We start from the raw sequence: 18,293 nt of genomic DNA, 5'->3' as shown, positions 1-18,293 counted from the left end.
TGGAAGGACTGGCGTATTATATGCACGCCAAAGTGGAATTTAGCGTATGTATTGCACGATTTTTACAATTAGCGCCATTTATACGCATCTACATAAAGTCAGCCAATCCAACTAGAGCATGCTTTATTGACAAAGTGCTTTCCAGTTTTGTGAGCATCAGACAGAGTCCCTAAGGCTATGTTTACACGTGGGCGGCTATTTTCATAAAGGGACATTTCAACCTCTCCGGTTTTAAAAATAATATCGTGCACACATGTCAGTTTTCAGAAAAGTGTTTATTTACACGTACCCGTGCATATATGCCGTAAAAAGAAGCTTAAGCCCACGTAAGCCAATCACCGGCCGCGCTGGTGGTGACGTGAACTGGTTCTTCGTGTTGAAGGGAGGAGTTGTTGCAGTAGGTGATCGATGACAGCAAAGTACCGCAAGAGCGAGTTGAGGAATCACACGTATAAGTCTAATTTCGAATCGCTCTCACGGTACTTTGACATCATCCGTCTGTCGGTTCTTGCAGCGCCGCATGAAGTCAAACACGCGTAAAATTGCTGACCTCCGACAACGCCCCTTAGCTGTTATAAAATGCACTGGTAACCCACTGCTTCTTGGGTTTTATTGCTTTAATGTTTTATGAACTTGTATAATAAAACTGACCCGAGTTCACCTAAACATATTAGACACTGGTCATGTGATCAACTCCCCCTAGTGGTGAACCATCTGATTTTCGAAACGTTTCGAAACAGTTATGACGTAATGAAGCCTTGTTTGCTAAAATCACGTGACTTGGGCCAGTTTGAAACACACTCCGAACCACTGATTCGAAACAAAAGATTCGTAAATGTTTCGAAGCCTCATGAAGCAGTGCTTCGAAAACGACCATCACTAACAAACACACGAAACGAGTTTGCACGAACATAAATGTGATCTTGGAAGCGTTCAGAGCAGCAGTCACATGTCGCACTTTTGACGTAGGTGCGAGCTCTGGCGCATACTCTGTGACGTTGCCTGCTTAAACATCCGTTTGTCTCAGTTTACATGCAACCGTGCAACCGAAGATTATCAAGATCTCCACTCTGGCCGGAGTTTTTAGAAATAATCGGTTTCAGAGGCGAGTTCTCCGTTTGCGTGTAAACGAGGGGCACAAACGAAGGTAAATCTCTCAGTTTTTAAAAAAACCATGTACGTGTAAACAGGGCCTCAATTTCAAGTCAGAAATTTTAGCAAGTCTCAAGCACATAGCGTGTGTTCCCCGCCTCTGAAAAAAAGAACGTCAAGTTAACATCCTATATAGGCGCTTCTCTGCCTCACTTTTGTTCCGATAAATACTGCTGGCTTGATCAAACATTCACTGATCTCAGCACATTATGCTAAGCAATACATTTATTCGTCTTATGGCCATTTGTAAATTGTGTACCATGCTGTAAGTGCTGGCAGCGTGTTGGAAGGAGAAGCATTTGCATCTTTTCACTCATTTGATTTCTCATGGCTTGTGATTGGTTACCCCTGTTAAAGAGCAACTACAGCTGTGAGGTTCTTTTTTGGTTACAGCGATTTCACTCACTTACACACAAGACACCGGAACATGACAGATGCATTTGTTCCAACATGTGTCTGTTGCACCATTGCTAAAGTGCTTGCACTGTGCATTTCATTTAATGGCAATAGATGGTGGTCTGATTTAGTGCCAACCCAAGCTTAAACACTGCACCTTTTTTTTTTTAGAGTGCTCTAATGACTGAGATGCTATCTCTCTCTCTCTCGTTCCTCTAGAACGGCTTTGGGATATAAGAAGTGACTTTGTGGAGATCCCCACTCCTCCTCAGATATCTTAGTTGGCTTTTTCCTATTAATATTTTGCATTTATTTTGACAGACACTTTTATCAAAACTGACTTACATTGCATTTAGTGTGAACATGAAACATTTTATCAGGTCATTTCTGGGGATGAACCCAAAATCTTGCATTCTAGCATGCAAGATGCCACTAGAGCTGTTTGGGTTTCAATACACAGCAAATGTTATGCACTCCAAAAATGGAGGTAAGGATTTCTTTAATTTCTAAAACCAGGCACTAGTGTTGTATGAAGTACCAGAGAATATTAAAATCAACAAACCTTAAAAACTAGAAGATTAGTTTTGTGGATTTTATATATATATATTTTAGTGCTGGGCAAGGATTAATCGTGATGAATTGCATACAAAATAAAAGTTTTTTTTTTGCATACGGTAATATATGAGTGTGTGCTGTGTGTAATTATTATGTATATAAAAATGCATACACATTCATGTATTTAAGAAACATTTACATGTGTGTGTATATATATTTATTTATATTTTTATATTATATATTAATAAAAATATATAAATAAAAAAATTCTGAAATGAATATACACTCACCTAAAGGATTATTAGGAACACCTGTTCAATTTCTCATCAATTATCTAATCAACCAATCACATGGCAGTTGCTTTAATGCATTTAGGGGTATTGTCTCCTGAACTCCAAACTGAATGTCAGAATGGGAAAGAAAGGTGATTTAAGCAATTTTGAGCGTGACATGGTTGTTGGTGCCAGACGGGGCCGGCCTGAGTATTTTACAATCTGCTCAATTACTTCGATTTTCATGCACAACCATTTCTTGGGTTTACAAAGAATGGTGTGAAAAGGGAAAAACATCCAGTATGCAGCAGTCCTGTGGGCAAAAATGAATGCCTTGTTGATGCTAGAGGTCAGAGGAGAATGGGCTGACTGATTCAAGCTGATAGAAGAGCAACTTTGACTGAAATAACCACTCTTTACAACCGAGGTATGCAGCAAAGCATTTTTGAAGCCACAACTCGCACAACCTTGAGGCGGATGGGCTACAACAGCAGAAGACCCCACCGTGGACCACTGATCTCCACTACAAATAGGAAAAAAGGCTACAATTTGCACGAGCTTACCAAAATTGGACAGTTGAAGACTGGAAAAATGTTGCCTGGTCTGATGACTCTCGATATCTGTTGAGACATTCAGATGGTAGACTCAGAATTTGGCGTAAACAGAATGAGAACATGGATCCATCATGCCTTGTTAACACTGTGCAGGCTGGTGGTGGTGGTGTAATGGTGTGAGGGATTTTCTTGGCACACTTTAGGCCCCTTAGTGCCAATTGGGCATCACTTAAATGCCACGTCCTACCTGAGCATTGTTTCTGACCATGTCCATCCCTTTATGACCACCATGTACCCATCCTCTGATGGTTACTTCCAGCAGGATAATGCACCATGTCACAAAGCTCGAATCATCTCAAATTGGTTTCTTGAACATGACAATGAGTTCACTGTACTAAAATGGCCCCCACAGTGACCAGATCTCAACCCAATAGAGCATCTTTGGGATATGGTAGAACGGGAGATTCGTGCTCTAGATGTGCATCCCACAAATCTCCATCAACTGCAAGATGCTGTCCTATCAATATGGGCCAACATTTCTAAAGAATGCTTTCAGCACCTTGTTGAATCAATGCCACATAAAATTAAGGCAGTTCTGAAGGCGAAAGGGGTTCAAACACAGTATTAGTATGGTGTTCCTAATAATCCTTTAGGTGAGTGTATGTATGTATGTGTGTGTATGTATATATACATAATAATTGCAAACAGTACACACACATATATTATGCAAAAAAAATCACTTTTATTCTATATGCGATTAATCGCGATTAATCTTTGCCCAGCACTATCACATTATGAATACATTTTACAGACTCCAAGTCCATTAAAAATACAACAATAGCAAATAGCAAAAATGAATTGAATTAGAAAAATTCAGGCTATCAAAGCACAAACTTACTTAGCTACCCACTGAGGACCTTCAATGTGGATAAAGTGAAATCTAAGTATTTAATTTCTCTTTTAATATTCCAAAACTAAGAATCTGACTGTGTGTATTCACTGGATCCTGCAGTAAAAACCAACACTGCAGTCAATGAAATTAAGTGATTTTGTAAAATAAAAAATGTTCAAACCCAATGCGAGATCTTTACCAAGACTTTCATTTTAATCAATTTGAAATCATAGTGTAATTCCAGCGTTTAATCCAAATTTTCATTAGTTGGTCTGCCAAACAATAAAATACACCGCTCTTAGGCTGCGTGTTTTACTGTTCCCCATCCATTACACCGTGCACCGGGACAATGAGGGCAAGTGCACCTTCATGCTTAATCATAAATACTGTAGAGCAAGAGTTCATGCATGTTAATTAGAAGAAATGAGGCAGGGTCATAGCTGGTTTTCACTTCTTCCAGACTCTGTGACTTTGCATGAACAGCAGGTTTACATCTACAGTTGCTGGGAGTAAGCCAGATCAAAAAATAAACAAAACTAAAATAAGCTGAGCGAGCTAATCCCAAAAAGGAAAAGGGGGTTATGGAGATGATACAATGTGTGCACACTAAATGCAATGTAAAAATGTCAAAATGAAACTGACAAAGAGATGGTGAATGCAAGCATGTGAGGCTTATACACACAATAGATACCATTTTTGACAACTTAACTAAAAAGTCAAGTTACTGCCGCTGATCTGTAATCACCAGTAAATGTTGCGTTTTAAATGTTGGACCAGCGCATAAGAAGTTTTAGTCATCTAATTTTTTCTTCAAGACAACTTTTGCAGGGCTTAACATAAAGGACTGCCCGATGGCCAGCGTGAGAGACGCTTGGGCCAGTAAACCGTATTGTCTAAAATATATTTTCTGCGTGTGGCCGTTTGTCTGTATTCTTATGCAATGTTATCATCGAGACACATTTTAAGCATCGTGAACGTTAGCTTCTCAGCAATGTCAATTTTCTCCTACCTTAGTGGTTGTTGTGGACACGGTTGCATGTGTTGCGTGTTATGTCAGCTGCTAGAGCAAAGAGAAGTTAAAATGGCGGCAGCACCGGCGTCCTTTAATTATGATGCCAAACGAAAACGTCATTATTTAACATTTACTCGGGTAAAACACAACGAAACAAATTATGCATTGTTTTGCAGTTTGCCGTCAATCGTTAGTTTGCAGACCTCAACAATAAGAATTTTTTCGACTGGCCCAGTCGGACCATATACGCATATTTGTGTGCTGTCTGAAACCTTGAGATGCTTTTCCAAATTGGTCCCCACAACGTGATAATTACCAGGTACACACACACACACACCACACACACAAAAGTTCTCAAACAGCATCCAAAAAGCACATTGAAATCTCTTTTGTGTCATCTTTGCTTCAGTATTTTTACTAACAAAGCTTAAAACACACAAAGCTTAGCACATGGTAAATTTTCGTGACAATGCCGCATTGATCAAATCGAGCAATCACAGTACTGTCAACTGTCCAGAGCATTGTTCAGGCATCAGGAATCCTTTATTATTGAGCCTTGGTTTGTAAGACAAGTTGTTAAGTAATAGTCTAGTGGCTATGTTAATGTAACTGGCCATTGGTGTTCATTAAATGTGGCTTAACCAGCAAGACTTCCTTGCTCGACTATTCATGCTGGCCGGCCAACTTTAGCAGCATGGCAAGTTCACCTGTAAACCAACACCAAACCAGCATGAAACTACTTTGAAGTTCCTTATACAGTATGGACAAATTCAACCGTCGGGTTAAAATTTACCTAGAACTTTCTAGATTAATTTAATTTACGTTTGTCCATATTTAAAGCAACACTAAAGAGTTTTTGCTCTTTGCTCCCCCTACAGGTTGGAAGCGGAATTGTCCATTACCACTGTCGTAAATAATTTAGTCTACTGCAGCAAAGCTGGCTCTGATTGGATTGTAGATCAGCTGTAAAGCAAGTTTTGTGGTTTTCACTCGAACTACAGGACCGTGACCTGATGGTTGGAAACTTCTTTAGTGCAGTTTTGGCCGATAGAGGGCTGCAAAGCGAATGTGAAAGTGCCGTTCACCCTGGTGGACGAACGACTGAAACTTTTTTGGAAACAATATTTTAAGGTAATAAAAAAACTCTTTAGTGTTGCGTTAACAGTGTTTTTATCGGCCGTTTAGACTTGCAGTAGCAGAGCGACACAATCTCATTCATTGGAATCTTGGTGACTTCCAGCGACTTGGCGATTGGATGGGGCGTGTCCACTGATCTATACAAATGACCGGATTCCGCATGAGGTAACAATTGTGAAGATACCACGGTAGATATGTCTAGGAACTACACTCTCATTCTGGCGCAACAACCAAGGACCCCGCCGCTGCAACATGGCCGCAGGAGGCACAACGATACCACGCAGCAGCCGAAAATAATCCCCTTAGTAACTTTCAACTATTTTCGGGCAGTGCGTAATATCATTGTGCCTCCTGCAGCCATGTTACAGCAGCAAAGTCCTTGATTATAATGCCAGAATGAGAGTATAGTCCTAGCCATATCTGCCTAAAAAATCGCAACTTTAAATTTTCTGTCGGTCTTAGTACACTACAGAAGAGTCAAGTTTTAAATCGAAAAAATATATAAACTCTTTGGTTATTTTTGAGCGCGATGCTAATGGTCTAATCAGATTCAATGGATTTTGCTAAGCTATGCTAAAAGTGGTAGCGCGGCTAGCGCCAGACCCGGAGATCGGCTGAATGGATTCCAAAACATTAAAAATCAAATGTTTAACTCTAGGGGAGCTGGAAAATGACCATATTTTCAAAAAAAGTGGAGTGTCCCTTTAAGTGTTCTGTGTGCAATCCAATCATTTATATAGATCAGTGGGCATGTCGAGCAATGCGACAAAGTTGACAAAAGTTTAACTTTATGCAAATAATGAGTGACTTCCAATGAGAGCGAAGTGGGCGGTACTCATTTGTTTATGACAACCAGATTTAGAAACGCCTCCTAACCCTTCATTGAAAGAGACGAGTGACACACTGCAACAAAGTCGCTTGCAATGTGTATGGGGCATTAGAGTGTCAAAAATATAGTATATAATGATGCAAATGTTTAACTTAGTTTTAAATATTATGTTTATGAATGCATATTTCTTTACCACCTGATGATCCAATCCATGAAACAATTTCTGCAAAATGTAAATGTGGCACCAGTGGGATTTCCATACGATATGATTGCATGTGCACATACTTGACACTTAAGTGTTGAACTGCTAACAAGTCCCATGCTCATTTGGACGTATGCATACACATTGCCTGCCTGACTAGATGCTCCCAGAAAGAGGGGGAATGAATGCAGTAGTTCTGAAAGAGCGTTTGGCTCAGTTCAAATAGTTGCCATGGTTTCAAGATGTTACCATGGAAACACAAGCTGCCAATAAAACGAATCTGAACGCAATCTTTGCAAGGAGAGGGATGGAGGGAGGAAAGGAGAAAGGTAAAGTGCGGTTAAAAGAGAAAAAGCAAAGAGAGAGAGAGAGTCAGCGCTCCTATGGATTGCGTCCCACAGTAAAGTGAGCAATAAGGTGGACGTTTGGCAGGGTGGGGATATGTGCTCGTAGGTAAGAGAAGAAAACATCACCACAGTGAAAGCATAGGGTGAGATCTAACTATTTTAGGCCGCTTGTCGTCATAGTAACGTCGGCCTCGCCACAGCACACGGAGGTAGTGTTAGAAATGTGGAGAGGAAAGAGATAAACATATAGCATATTTTTGAGTCACAGCGATGACTCTCTTCGAAATGTCATAGCTTCAAACTATTACTCTTCCAGAGAGTTCTGTCAGTGTGATGAGATCGTAACTTTAGCTGTTTTGCAGATAAGGCCTTTCATGTAGCTTGTCAGCAAATCTAATTTCTCTTACCACATCTATTTGCATCTCTCCCTCTCTCTCTCTGTCTATTCTCCGCATTACTCTCGACCATTTCTCACCCCCGCGCTCGCTTTCCTTCCTTCACTTCCCTCTTGCTCCCTCTCTCTGAAGGACAGAGGTATTCCCACATTTCTCGGTCGCCATGGCAACGCTGCAGCAAGAAAGAGAGGCCGCGAGGGTTTGTGGGGGGGTGGGAGAGATGAGGCTGGGGATGTGTGAACAATGCTAATGCTACTTCACTGATCACCAATTGTGTATTTACTCCTCCTCCGCCTCCTCTCTCTCCCTCCTCTCACCATCACCAGTGTTGGTTATCTTGCGCTCCTCGCACACTCCGGTCTGCTCTCCCCACGGGTTGAAAACTCTCTCTTTAAACAGTGCTGCCATTGTTATCTGTATTATTGTTGGGTCATTTAGCCGACGCCGGTATCCATGGTAACCAGAGAGATGTGACATTGGTTCCCCACGTGAATACAAATATAGGCAAGTATTCATCAATATCCAAAAGGGCCTTTGTGAGCGTAATGGCCGAGGCATCCCTGTCAGATTGCTCTATAAATAATGCAGTTTCATTAAAAGTCCAGTTGTAAGCCCAACAGACTTCATTTTAAGCTGATTGGGTACGTGCCCCACATATGGATGCTTGTTAACCTGTATGTGCGCAAGGCCCAGGGCGGATGCTAATGCACTGGTGCTAGCAGGGCCATGCTTGTGCTCTGTGTGCAGCTGAGCACCTAAGCCAAAGATACAGCTGTGACATTCAGTACCTGAATGAGTAAATAACCCTGCCAGTTAATCTAGTCGGGTACCGAACATCAACAGGTGTGTGTGTGTATGTGTGCGTGTCTGCTGGTATCACCTGTTTTTCCGAAATGAATTCTTTCATCCCACAGGGTAGGTTTTTTCCCTAAAGGCGCTCTTTGTTTAATCTATAAATAGATCTTATTTGATATCACTAATTTAATTGAACGCAGCCTGCTACACCTCTTGAAGCCTGTTGAAATAGCCAATTTAATATATCCATGAAAAGGGTGCATTTTATTGTGGATTTGTTTGTTAAGTGTGAGTTGATGTTTACCTGCAATAGCTACACTATTAAAAATAAAGGTGCTTCAAAAGGTTCTTCACATCGATTCTATAGAAGAACCATGGTTCCTCAAAGAACTATTCAGTTAAAGATTATTATACAGGAACCATTTCTTTTATACCTTTTTATAATGTAAAAAAAAACTTTTTCAAAGAACCTTTTTGGTTTTAATTCAATGGCATGGTGAAGCACCTTTATTTATTTATTTATTTTTTATTTTATTTATTTATTTATTTATTTGAGCAGTAGCCATTCTGCTCAAAAGGAGTGGGAATAAAAAAAACTTTATTTTTAAGAGTGCTCGTCCAATCACAGAGGACAATTTTATTGCCATTTGCCGTTCTCTTTTATTGCTCAGGAGACTTTTGAGTACTCAATTGTTTAATTTTTTCTCTAAAAAAATACAATATGTAAGAAATAATTGACAACAGGCCATTTAATTATTCGAAAATAATACACAGCCAAGGTGGTAATGCGGGACAACGTTTGGTGCATTATTTAAATCGCAGTCAATTATTTCTTACATATTGTATTTTTAGGGAAAAAATTCATGCATACCACAGTTAACACAGACATTGCTCTGGAGGTTATTTTAAGCTGTTTGACAAGGTCAGGTGTGCGTTTATTAAAAAATAATGCATCCCCATGGAACATTTCTCAACCAATCAGAATAGACCATTCAACAGCCCCGTGGTATAAACAATAAATAATTAATACAAATTAAACAAACACAAATGGACACAAGACAATTGTTGACATTGAGTATAAAAAATTAAGAGCATACAGTAGCTCGGATGCGGGATTTAGTCTTGAAGAATTTGACAAGAAATGTTTCATTTCATATTGATATTTTTTTATTTCTTTTTTTAAAGATAGTGCTTGAGCAAATGTGAGGATGCTTTAAGAGATTGCCAACATTATGAAACTCTACATTTGGGGAATCACTGCGGTTTGAGAAAGATTCAAAAAGCAGAAGACATAAAAGTCTCTGTCTGCCCACCATCTAATCTCATTGCTGTCGAGGAAAAACAATTAAGATATTGCATTGATCTCTTACGATTGTTTTTTTGTCTGCTATCCCAAGTGTGAACAGTATTGATCCCTTAATGATTCATGTGTGTGAGAGTCGGTGTAACCGCGTGTGTAACTACGACAAGACAATGCCTTTGACAAACTGCGATGTGCTTTACATACACGTGTACTGTATATGAATGTAGACTCGCAAGAACAGAATGTTTTTGTTAAGCGCTCTGCATTGCTGTACGCCTATACGCAGAAAAAATGATTTTGAACTCTGAGCACACAGATCCTCAAGCCCCTCACTGCCATGGAAACAGCATATCTCCGATAGCAACGGTGACCGTGGTGACATTTGTGATGTAACCTGATGTTCTGTCATTTTTGCAGTGAACAAGTGTTTTTAATTCTCTTTCGTCCATGTTTTTTAGGAGAACATGCTTTGTAATCCGTCCACAATTACTGCTCATTTCAATGTAAAGAAATCAAAGAGTTCAGATGCCAAAGCCACTAAACGTCAAAAATGAGATAATCATAAAACTTACGTACTATATGTTCACCAAATACTTTTGTTTCAAATTCGCTTAATCTTGCCCTTATGCCATTCAGAAATACCGCTTTTTTTAGGCAGAATCCATTAAGTATCTGATAATAAAAGGTAATTAACAAGAAATCATCCCAGACGCACTTTGCGGGATTTACTGTACATCTAAGCTCTTCAGATATGACTTTGCTGATTTTGGCTTTGTATATATAAATATCAATATCAATATAAATATATTAACACACACACACACGCGCGCACGCGCACACACACACACTAAAATAATTTACTGAAGTAGGATAGCTTATATTTGCTACCTCATTGCCTCAAATGATCTAATCTGACAGAGGTGTGAAGTGGGAGACCTTTAAATTTAGCTGTCTCGCACATATTTTGCAAGCTCCAGTACAGACTTTTAATCAAGCCATACGCGGCATGCACTATGAATACAACCTTTTAAAGAAGACTTTAAGGTATTAGTTCATCCGAAAAACAATAATTCTGTCATCATGCCTAATGTCAAACCCATACGACTTGCTTTCAAACAGAAATTGTAGCAAAGAATTGCGCTGGTCCCTCATGCATTTACAATGAAGGGGGACTGAGGCATTCAAGCAGATTGTTCTGTTTATAATGACTTTTACAACTTTCACACCTTAGACCACATTCATTCTAACTACATGGTATGGACTTTACGACCCTACAGAAAATTATTTTCACACTTAGTATTGCTAGTCTACATCCAAAATGTATATTCTATATAAATATGTTGCTTTTAATGTCTCTACTCTCTTTACTAATTTGTATTTACCGTAAAGCTGCTTCGCAACAATGCAGAGTTGTAAAAAGCGCAATGGAAATAAATTTGATACAGAAGAGCAACCAGGAAAATTCTTTAAACCAATCATACATATATCAGAGTACATAATCAGATTTAATATTATTGCTTATACCACGATTCTGTTGAATGCTGTATTCTGATTAATGTTGATTATTTTTCAGCAAACCGCACACCTAACTTGTCAAAAGTCTCAAAAATAGGCACCAGAGCGATGCCTGTGGTAAACGTGGTACAAGCGGAATAATTGACTCCGGTCCTTTGAACTATTTGAAAAAAATGCACACTTTATATTTTAATACCACCTTGGGTGTGCATTATTTTCTTATACCTTAGTTTTCAGACTATAAGCCGCGTTTTTTTTCCATAACTTAGCTGGTGCTGCATCTTAATGTCAGGTGCGCCTTGTAAGTCAGTATGAATTAATTTTGACATTTATGAGACAAGAGACATAATTACCGTCCACAGCCACAAGAGTCCGCCATATGCTGCTTCTGTATTTATGTAATTCAATGGATTCAGTGATGCGGAATGACGAGTCTGGGAACTAGTTGGCTTGTTCGGTTAATTTAGCCTCTTTAACCTTCCAGGTAAGTTCTGTATGCTGTGGTTTATCGTTTAAATAGCTTATAATATTACTTTTAACGTACAGACATCTATTCAGCCTGCTGTTCTGTCTGCTATTGTTTAGTTTAATAATTTGCCTTTCCAGATTAAATGTCTGTTCTTCGGCCTAGATTTTGTGAAATAATTTTCTAAATAAACGCGACGTATAGTCCACTGCGACTTATAGTCCACTGCGACTTATATATGTTATTTTGTCTTAATGACGTATTTTTAAATGATGCTGCTTATAGTCCGGAAAATACGGTAATTCAACGGCTCGTCGTCAATTATTTCTTACGTAAACGGATCCTTTAGCATGTCATCACTAGTGTTTAAAACCACTATTACTCTAAGTTATAGTTAATTAGTTTACATGTACTGTATGAATTGGTACAATACTGTGTATGTCACGACAAGCCTGCTGTTATGTGTAATGTTGTTGATGTGTCATTGTACTCTCTCTCTCCCACTATCTTCCTCACTCTCTCATGCTCCCTGCTTTGCAATCAATAACTCATCTTTCAGCGTCGATTTTCCTCTTCCTCACAGGAAAACAAACGTCCTTCTACAGGACAAACAAAGGAGAAAGAGATGATGACACACCAGAACGAGACGACAGGATGTGAGAGTTGATCATCGGAAAATTACGGAAAACCCAGTAAATATACTGAAACTGACACGTACAATCATTTTAACGGAAGGGTAAAGTGGAGTGGGGGGTTGGGGGAGATTGAAAGGGTAGTTATGGGATGGATGATTAGCCCTTGTCTCCAAGGTTACCCTTTACAACTGTATCGGCAGCGCAGAGCAAATTGGCAGAAGTGAGGAGGGGTTGCTCAAGGGGGGGTTGGCATATGGAGGGGATGGATCTTAAGTCAGCGCAGAGATCAAAGACCTGTATTGACCTACGGTATGGCCGCATTAATTTCATAAAACTCGACTACAGAAGATAGATGGGTTTTAAAGCCCATAAAGTGAACACAAAGGCAGCTTTAACACTGATCTCATGACTAGAAATAGATTTCTAATCTCAAACTTACAGTAGAGAGAAGTACAGAAAAATCTATTAAAAGGATAGTTCACCCAAAATATAACACCCTCATGTAGTTCTAAACCTGTACACAATTTTTTATCCTGTTTAAAACAAAAGAAGATATTTTTATAAGTGATAAGCACAGAGCTGACGGTACCTATTGACTTCCATAGTATTTGTTTTTCTTACTATGGAAGTCTGTGAGTACCCTCAACTGTATTTCGTTCCGAATAAAAAAATATTTGCAAGTTTTTAACAGTGTGAAAACAAACCATTTTCATCAGTTTTACCTCATCCCTTTTATAAAGACGCACATGCCCATAAACGTGCATTCACGCTGCTTTTATTCATGTCATGAGAAAAACACGTCCACTGGGGTGGAATAAAACGTCAACCGAACCTTTACGCTGAACAAGTAGAGCACAGCTCTATTCTGGAACATTCTGCACTTGTTTTTAAAATGTAATATGCAAAATACAAACAGACGTGAAGGTACACACACACACACACACAATGTCACCCCTTGCACAAACAAATAAATACAGTCACGCACAAACTCACCCTTGGGTTAGTTAATAATTGTACCCCTGAGTCAGTAGTATTCAGAAGCTGACCCCTCAGCTAACCCCCACCCAGCGCAGGAGACATGCAGACTGCAGGCTAAACATCAGCACAGAGAGAGGGATAAAAACACGCTTGCACAACATACATTACAGCGCAGGCGGAGGTTAGCCGCTGGGGTCGATCTAAACATGCTGCAGCCAGATCTAGTGTCAAAACGGGGACACTGATGCTATGACATCTAAATATAAATACGCAGCAATTCCGTTAGTGTACGAACCCATTAGGTCACGTCACTAAAAACTGGATCCCTGATATGGTTTATCATCACTTTTATGCATGTGGCAGATGCTTTTATCCAAAGGAACATACAACACATATATTATATAAGTGGGCTCCCTGGAGGAGATTGAATCCTTGACATTTTGGGCTGCTAATGCAATGCTGTACCAACTGAGCTACATAAAGAGTTTTTGGTTTACTTTAACAGTAACATTCCTAAATGTATTTACTTTCCTAAACATTTAATTAACATATAGCAAGGGACCCTTTTCCTAAAGTATATATTGTTATTTTTATAAAGAAACATTTAAACTTTGTTAGATAAATAGTACTTCTGAATTTTTTAAGACAAACTTAAAGGGACATTTCACCCATTTGCATTAAGCTTTATATAGTTAGAACCCCAGTCATGTTTTTGAATGGTCGTGCATCATTTCCTCAGTTGCCACTGAGACAGGAGAAATACAGATTTCAGTGTTGCACTTCCTTCTTTCAATAATGTAAAAATCATTATTTTGCATCATTGAAAGCAGGAAGTCCAATATCTTTGTTGAGGGGGTGAGACTACAAACACTCCTTTTCTCGGTCAAATAGGGACCAAATTCTAAATGTATGTTACATTTCGACAACAAATATGATGCACTTTCAATAAAGATTAATGTTTCTACGGGTGAAATGCTCCTTTAAATAATAGTCTACACCAGGGGTCTCCACAATGGATAAAACAATCTGGAGGGCTACCTTTTTAACTCAAAACTTTTTTTTACTTGTTGATTTTATTTCATTTTACTTGTTTATATGTTTTAGTACTGTTTAAGCAAGCCAAGCTAACATATAAATTATGTAATAAATAAATATTACAATTTAGACTATTAATAGAATGTGCTTTGGCGGGCACCTCACAGACCCTGCGCAGGCTGACTGGTGCATGCGGGCACCACGTTGAAGACCCCTGGCCTACACATAGATTTTTTTCAACATTTTTGGTTTGTCTTTTTGTTCTTGAAATTTTCTGGGGACCCCCAGTTTTAAAAAAAAAAACCTTGTCAAGGATACATTTGTGGATGTATTTTAAAGTAAAAAGTATTGAAACAACTTGTTCCACCTTTACAGTGACTTGGCTTTTTAGCTGACATCACAAACTCTTTATCCTTTAACCTAACTCTCAAATAGTGACAATTTGATAAAATTAAGTCTTGCCCTAAATTAAATATCCTCTTTTACTCCATAATGTCACATTATATAAGAAAATGAGTCTGCGTTATGTTGAATTTAAACATGATTCAAACATATGCAAAACTCATGCAGATTCTCACACCTCCCATGTTTGTTTGATCCTGTTTTTGACATGAAAAACATCCAAAATAACCACCCACAATTCAATACTCATTTTGTGAAAAAAGAACATTTTTTATTCCATAAATTTATCAGTATGGCACATGAACAGAGATTGAATGGTCTGAAAAGATTTGGCACAGAACCATTACAGCAGAACGAATCTGCCCTCCTCCACACACACACACACACACACACACACACGCACACACTCATGCATAACATATTTCAGATGTTAATAATACACACATTCCAGAGTGATTTATCTAAGAGGTTTAAAACAAAGTCAGGTGAAACAATCACATTAACATCTACTTTCAATATTTCAGAGGGATTTGAGCAGCTCAGAGTGGCAGATGGGGGGAATGTTTAATTGAACAGAGGGAAGGAAATATCTGAGGCATCAGTTTGCTTCTCTGTTGGGTTTTCATTTTTCTCTGTCTCGAGAGAGGATTGTGGTTGTTGCAGTGTGTTTGTGTGTCAGACAGTCCTGAATTTCTGGACTCCTTCAGGATGAAGGATAAATGAGAGGCTGACGGAGTGAGAGAAAAAGAGAAATTGAGTAGGAAGAAAACTTCCCAAGAAAAAGGACATGCCTTTTATACTTGGATCATATTTGACCCATACTAAAATTATTTTTAAAAAATCGTAATTACATTACTTCACCTGAAAAAAAGTTTTTTCTTAATTGTATTAAGATAAAAATAATTCTCACTTTTTTAATCTTTGAAAAAAGGTTTCTCCGATTTCCTGCTTTATTTCAAACACTTTGTCACTTCTTAATATTAACACTGTAAAAAATACTTTGCTGCCTTAAAACCCCTTGTTGAATCAACTCGGATTTACAAGTCATTTCAACTTATTATTTATCTTGACTAGAGATTAGTTGTTATAATTACAGGTGAGTTGTTATAACTTTTAAAATTAAGTTGACTTAACTATATTTTATAAGTTGTGACAGCTCATCTCTGTTGACATGACTTGTAAATCCGAGCCGATTCAACAAAACACCTTAAGGCAGCAAAGTACTTCTTACTCTGTAAAACCTAACAGTTAACTCAACTCAAACCATTCAAGGAAACCACTTGCCCCAAACATTAAAGTTTTAAAACACATACATTTGAGTACTGTGAACTTGAATTATGTGCAATTATGCACTTATATTTAAGTAGTGTGAACCCAAATGTATGCGTTTTAAAACCCAAATGGTTTAATGCGACCGGCCTCCCTAAACGGCTTGAGCCGAGCTAACTTTTAGGTTTTACAGTGTACAGTGAAGCATTTATAAAAAAACTTCTGCAGTGATCTGCTGTTTGTATGAGAAAGATGCAGACAGATGCAGTTCAAACAGTGGTGGGTCAAAAGCTAAATCTTAAATGATTTTTGTGTCAAATATTATTCAAATATTTATTAAACCGCTATTTAAAGCTGCATAACATCTTGAAACGCCAAAGGTGAGAGGCCAGAACTGGTATTTAAAGATACACCAAAAGATAGCACACGATTTGAAGTGTTAAAAAATTACTTTCGTTTATACATTCCAGCCAAAAACCGCTTCCAACCCCAAAACTGAGGTGGTATCTATTGCGTATTCTTCACCAAAAACCTTGAAAGTAGAAAGATAAAAGGGTTAAAGGGCAAATTGAGAAGGATAAAATGTCCCTCTTTTCTCTCTCTCTCTCTCTCTCGCTCTCTCTCACTGTAAGCTGGTGACTCAGAAAGAAAAGGTCAGATGTGTTATCCGCATGTCGGAAGATATAGATGTAGGGAAGGAGCAAGAGGGTGAGAAAAGAGGAGAGGGGGTGATGTCAGCTATGCGCCTCACATTCCTGCAGGTTACTAACATTGAGGTCATCACAGCCCAGAGCAATGCTTGACATACAAGCACAGCAATGTCCCTGCACAAACACACACTCGCGTCACACGACTGCTCAGTTTTGCATACGGACAGACATCTGCGATCTTACATATGCGCAACGCTCACATGTAGATTTTCACACATTCCTTTTACACCTGTATATGCCCACACACACATTGTTTGGTAGATGTATAAACACCTTTCTTACTTGGTACAAGTCACTGATGCACGCACAAACACACACACCCGGGAACTCAAATAAGACATAATGAAAAGTGACAAGACATGTCTCAATGTCCTTTGACAAACAGCCTCACCTCTCTATCTGTTTTCTGTCCCCTTGTTCTTTAGGTTTACAAGCAAAATTAGAAAATGAGGATATATGCCGAGGGAAAACAGGGCTGGTTCTAGGATTGGAGGCTTTGGGAGATTTAAAAGTATAGAGGAATACATCTTTATGCAAAGTGCAGTGTTTTTTGTTAGTATGAGGGAGCTTTGTTGGCTTTAAATTTTGTGGGGAGAGATTTGCTGTATTTCATTTCAGTTGCTTTGCTAGCGGCTGCATAATTTGCCATCTTTGCTCTTGGGCACACAGGTGTCTTTTTTAAACTTAAATGTCATGTGACTAATCACCCTGGAGGCAAAGGGAAATGATGTCATAACAACGTTGATTGACCCTTCACTTTTGGGTATACTGAGCTATGATGTCACAGGCTGCAGACAAGGAAAATTTAGTAATTTTCTGTTGGAGAAAAATGCACTTTGGAGACTAGATTTGTTGTGGTTATAACATCTTCCACCAGGGGCTTGACTGGCTCATGCTAACCAGCTTAAATTTAACCCCTCAGGATGAGGGATCAGGAATGGAGCCTGTATGGGAATTGTGTGCAGAATGGCGCCCCCTGCTGTTTAAGAAAATATTGCCACTCTGGCCTATGCCAAGGTCTGAGTAGAGTTGTTTTAACTTACGGTTAGAGTAGTATTCCTTGTGAAATAACTGGGCTTACAGCAGATGCTGTTTTTATCATCATAGCATAAATATTTAGAGGGGCTGAAACAGAGCAATCATATATTTATCATATTTTTAAAAAATGGTCTAGTATTGCCTTTGGGTGAAAACTTGAATGCATTCAAACAGATGAAGAAGTAAATCAATAGTTGAGGTCTCTATGCCTAATTGAACCAAGAGCTATGCACAATGCTAAGCTTACGTTTTGCCTCTTCTGCAAAACTATGTTCCTCTGCTCTGTGTCACAGCTGGGTCAGACCCTTTGGTTCGCTGTGAGAACCCAGATCATGTTCTCCTGCAGGTCTAGCACCACACCATCACAGCATGAGCAGGTTACTCATAAAGTGATTAGGTCACGG

General features: G+C 38.9%; 1 long non-coding RNA gene across 1 annotated transcript; it reads left to right on the top strand.

Annotated features, from left to right (window-relative positions):
• Nucleotides 1-6,799: 6,799 nt before the first annotated feature.
• On the top strand, nucleotides 6,800-17,538 carry LOC129436130 (uncharacterized). The gene is made up of 3 exons (XR_008641730.2): nucleotides 6,800-7,454; nucleotides 12,406-12,514; nucleotides 17,277-17,538. It is a non-coding gene; the product is annotated as an uncharacterized lncRNA (long non-coding RNA).
• Nucleotides 17,539-18,293: the final 755 nt, after the last annotated feature.

This window comes from Misgurnus anguillicaudatus, chromosome 19 (genome assembly GCF_027580225.2).
Source record: "Misgurnus anguillicaudatus chromosome 19, ASM2758022v2, whole genome shotgun sequence".
Classification (NCBI taxonomy): domain Eukaryota; kingdom Metazoa; phylum Chordata; class Actinopteri; order Cypriniformes; family Cobitidae; genus Misgurnus; species Misgurnus anguillicaudatus.
This window is presented reverse-complemented; position numbering and strand designations above follow the sequence as displayed.